Consider the following 5,138-nt stretch of genomic DNA (forward strand, 5'->3'; position numbering starts at 1 on the left):
AAACCGCTGCGCCATCGGGGCTGCCCACTAACTCTTCTTTAAATGTTTGATAAAATTTGCCTGTAAAGCCATCTGTCTGGTCCTGAACTTTTGTTTGTTGGGATTTTTTTTTTATTATTGATTCAATCTCCTTGCTGGTGATTGGTCTGTTCAAAAAAATTTTTAAAGATTAAAAAAAAAAAGATTTTATTTATTTATTCATGAGAGACACAGAGAGAGGCAGAGACCCAGGCAGAGGGAGAAGCAGGCTCCACGCAGGGAGCCCGACGTGGGACTCGATCCCAGGACCCCGGGATTATGCCCTGAGCCAAACAAAAGCAGCCGTTCAACGGCTAAGCCATCCGGGCGTCCCAGTCTGTTCAAATTTTCTATTGTTCTGACATCATGATATCATTGAAATGAGGCCAGGATTGAGTTCAAGTTCAAGTTAACCATCCAAGTAGGCTGTTGCATTCCCTCCTGGCTGCATGACCTAACATTGAATACAGACTCTGGTAAATGCATCCAGCTCAATAAATTACGTCTAACCCGGGAATCTCTGGGTGGCTCAGCGGTTTAAGCGCCTGCCTTCGGCCCAGGGCACGATCCTGGCGTCCTGGGAACGGGTCCCGTGTCGGGCTCCCTGCATGGAGCCTTTTCTCTCTGCCTCCTTCTCTCCCTCTCTGTGTCTCTCATGAATAAATAAATAAAGCCTTTTAAAAAGAAAATTATGTCTAACTCAACGTTCCATTCCATCCTCTTTGGTATAACATTTCTAGAGCTCACTCCCACACATATTCTCCAAGCTTTCTGCCAGTACTTGGAAAAATCTTGCTATTCTTTTGGTGTGTAAGCTGTTTCCCCCTGGGTCTCAGTGTGTGCCCGTCCTCCTGGAGCTTGCTGAGGGCAGGTCCTAGCTATGGGTTTAATGGTAACAGGGGATGGTGTCTTGAGGCGTGGCGTGTCTTGAGAAGAATGGGCACCCCCTTGCAAGGCACCAGAAAACTTGCATGAAAGCCCTAAACATTCTCTTACTTTTTAAGGGGCACCTGGCTGGCTCAGTCGGTAGAGCACGCAACTCTTGATTTCCGGGTTGTAAGTTCGAGCCCCACGTTGGATGCAGAGATTAGTCAAGAATAAAATCTTCAAAGAAATAAATAACATGGGATCCCTGGGTGGCGCAGCGGTTTGGCGCCTGCCTTTGGCCCGGGGCGCGATCCTGGAGACCCGGGATCGAATCCCACATCGGGCTCCTGGTGCATGGAGCCTGCTTCTCCCTCCACCTGTGTCTCTGCCTCTCTCTCTCTCTCTCTGTGACTATCATAAATAAATAAAAATTTAAAAAAAAAAAAAGAAATAAATAACATAAAAAAAAAAAAAAGAAAATGAAAAAAGGGCAGCCCCGGTGACTCAGCGGTTTAGTGCCGCCTTCAGCCCAGGGCCTGATCCTGGAGACCTGGGATCGAGTCCCATGTCAGGCTCCTTGCATGGAGCTTGCTTCTCCCTCTGCCTGTGTCTCTGCCTCTCTCTCTCTCTCTCTCTCCCTCTCTGTGCCTCTCATGAGTAAATAAATTAAAAAAAAGAAATAAATAACAATTCTCTTCCTTTTTGTAGCCACAGGGCTGCTGGGGCTGAAAATCAGGCACAAAGTTCAGTTGTGCAGGTTCAGAATCCCAATGTCATTTGAATTCCCAGGTTCTTCACGTTTCTCATGTGGAAGGCAGAGTAATGTGTGGGAGGAGTGGCACCCTCAAACTCAGTGGTGCTTTCAAGCCTGAAGATGCAAGCAAACCAATCCACAGGGCCCCTCTTTTGGGATAGGATTCCTGACACCACTCTTGTTACCAGTTTCTCCATCAGCCTGGATCTCCAGGAAGCCGAAACCATGACAGACACTTCCCTCGCGTCTTCAGAGGGAGCACAACTCGGCCGACACCTTGATCCCAAGATGGGATCCAGAACTAGGAGACAATACATTTCTGTTGTTCAAGCCCCCTGCTTGGAGGTCCTTTGTTCCAGCAGCCCCTGCAGACTCATGGAACAATGGGTAAGAGCTACAATTCCTCAAACTTCACAACTTAGAGACGGGGGCAGGGTCTAGCTAGTGCTGGGGTTCCCGAGCTCAGAAGAGGGCCCTGTAGGGCTGGGACCCAGATTTCTGAGCAGAGGGGCACTGCTTGCCTGGTGATGGTGCCTCAGAGGTGGGATGCACCAAAGCTGTTTTTGGAAGTGTTGGGAAATTTGAAAATTTGGTTCAGCTGGTGCCATGGGACTAAACTTCTTGCTACTAGAGCAGAGAAGACTCCCAGGGGGACATGCAGAAAGGGGCATGTCCCCTCCTCCTCCTCCAGCCTTGCAGTGTCCCTCTAACAACCCCCTCTCGTAGCAGAGCCTAGGATGGAGCCAGCTGGCAAAGCACGAATGCGGTTTGCACAATCCCCACTCTGGCATCACAAAGCAGATGACAACAAAGTAGGTTGAGACCCAAAAGACAAGAAGCTTAATAACGGGCACACTCACTCTCTGGGTCAGCCCCTCTCGTCCCAAGGCACGCACCTCTAGGAGGGACTGCCTGCACCCATTTTCTCCATAAGCCAGAACAGGAAACCGCCCAAATGTCTACCAACAGGAAAACGGATAAGTAAGCTGTGGTGTAGCCATACAATGGACGCCGCTCGGCAGTGAAGAGGAGGGAAGAACTGACACAGCCGCACGGGTGATGTCGCAGGAGAGGTTGTCTCTGGAGCAGCATATTGGATGGGCGGAGGCACGCAGGGGCTATCCCCAGTGATGCAAATGTTCTTTCTTTTTTTTAAGATTTTATTTATTTATTCATGAGAGACACAGAGAGAGAGAGAGGCAGAGACACAGGCAGAGAGAGAAGCAGGCTCCCTGCGGGGAGCCCGACGTGGTGCCCGACGTGGGACTCGATTCCGGGGCTCCAGGATCACGCTTGGGCCAAAGGCAGGTGCCAAACCACTCAGCCCCCCAGGGTTCCCTGATGCGAATGTTCCATAGCTTGATCTGAGCGGCGGATTTGCAGGTAGACAATGGAGGTGTGCACTGTATTTCATGCATGCTAGGTCTCAACGAAGACCTCTTTAGGGGCTTTTCAGGACAGCAAAATAATTTTGCATGATAATGTAAAGGTGGATCGATGTCATTATATGTTTGTGCAAATGCGCCGAACGCACAACAGAGTGAAGCCTAATGTGAGCTGTGGACTCCAGTTAATGGCAGACGGTTCCTGGCTCGTTGGTGGAAAGAAGCGTCCGGCACCAACACAGGATGGGAACTGCGAGGTTGGGCAGCGAGGGACTCTGTAGGAACTCTCCTCGGCTCAGTGTTTCTGTAAACTTAAACTTGATTTAAAAAAAATTTTTTTAAGGAGACTCCACACACAATGTGGGGCTTGAACTCACAACCCAAAGATCAAGAGTCGCACCTCTACTGAATAAGCCCTCCAGGCGCCCCCCCCTAAACTTACTTGAAAAACCAAACTCTGGTGCGCCTGGGTGGCTCAGTCGGTTGAGGGTCCGACCCTTGATCTCAGCTCGGGTCTCCATCTCAGGGTCCTGAGTTCAAGCCCTGCGTTGGGCTCCGTGCCGGGCATGGGGCCTACTTAAGCAACAAGAACAACATCTAGGGAGGCAGCCCAGGGCCGGTGCAGCAGTTCCACCGGCTCCTCAGGACCCCAGGCTCCCTTCACGTTGCTGCTCGGCCAACCCCATGGTGGGTCCGAGCTCTAGGATGGCTCCTCCCAGGCCACCAGGGCATTTGTGTTGCAGTGAGGAGCCGAGTGGGGCAGGGAAGGGCACGCTCTGCTTCTCTGAGGGCGCAGCCTAGAGGCTACCCATCCACTCACAATCTGCGGGCCCCGCCTAGGTGCAAAACGGATGGGAAATGGAGCTTCAGCTGAGCAAAATCCTATTGTGATGTCAAAATAAGCAGATCCTGCGGACAAGAAGCAGACGCTGACTGCTACGGCTGGAGATTAAGCGGGATGACGAGTGTGGACAAGTCTCCAGGGGATTTGCCGTTAACCAGAGCACAGATGCGGGCAAAGCTGGAGGGCTGCGGTGAGAGGGGCGGGTGCTTTTCGGGTGGAAGCTGTGATGGCACAGGACTGATCAACAGGGACAGATAAATTAGAGATGCAGAAGAGACAGCGACCACCCCTGAGCGGGTCACGGGGGTGGGAGCCCAGGCTGGGCACAGGGACTGAGCTCCGTGGCCTGCGGCTCAGCCCCGGGGCCAGGGAGGGCGAAGCACCCAGGGCAGGGGACTGATCTGACCGTGGGAAGGTGGGAATCTGGGGGAAAAAATGCTCTTCTCATGCTCTCCGTGCTCAGTCAGAGACGAAGCACAGACTGCACAGGACCTCACCTGGGAGAGCCGGGGCGCAGGTGGGCTTGGGAATCCCCGAGGCGGGCCGCCTAGCCCTGTGGGTCCAACTAAGGTGGTCATCCATTTATTATTTTTTTTATTTTTAAAGATTTTATTTATTCATTCATGATAGACACACAGAGAGAGAGAGAGAGAGAGACAGAGACAGAGACAGAGACAGAGACACAGGCAGGTGCAGGCTCCATGCAGGGAGCCCGATGCGGGACTCGATCCCGGGACTCCAGGATCACACCCTGGGCCAAAGGCAGGTGCTAATCCGCTGAACGACCCAGGGATCCCCAAGATGGTCATTCATTTAAAGTGTGTTTTAGGGGACGCCTGGGTGGCTCAGCGGTTGGGCCTCTGCCTTTGGCTCTAGGACTCTCAGGATCGAGTCTCACGACGGGCTCCCTGCATGGAGCCTGCTTCTCCCTCTGCCTGTGTCTCTGCCTCTCTCTCTGTGTCTCTCATGAATAAATAAATAAAATCATTAAGAAAATGTGTTTTACTGGCATAGGGGACAGGCACCCCAGGAAGGACGGCTCCACTGGGGGGGGCGCTGAAGCGGGCAGCCAGGCACAGGTAGGCTCCGTCCTATTACACAGGGAAGAGAAGCTCCTGCGTCTGCCCCACGGTAGGGTGCGCCCACGGGTGACCCGGAGGCCAGGGTAGAGGCCACGAATGGGTCTTGGGCTGCCCTCCTTGGCTCCTGCACCCACCGGTGGGAGACCTGGCCCGGGAGATGGTGCTCAGTAAAACGACCACAGTTCCTC

Source organism: Vulpes vulpes, chromosome X (genome assembly GCF_048418805.1).
Source record: "Vulpes vulpes isolate BD-2025 chromosome X, VulVul3, whole genome shotgun sequence".
In the NCBI taxonomy this organism is placed as follows: Eukaryota; Metazoa; Chordata; class Mammalia; order Carnivora; family Canidae; genus Vulpes; species Vulpes vulpes.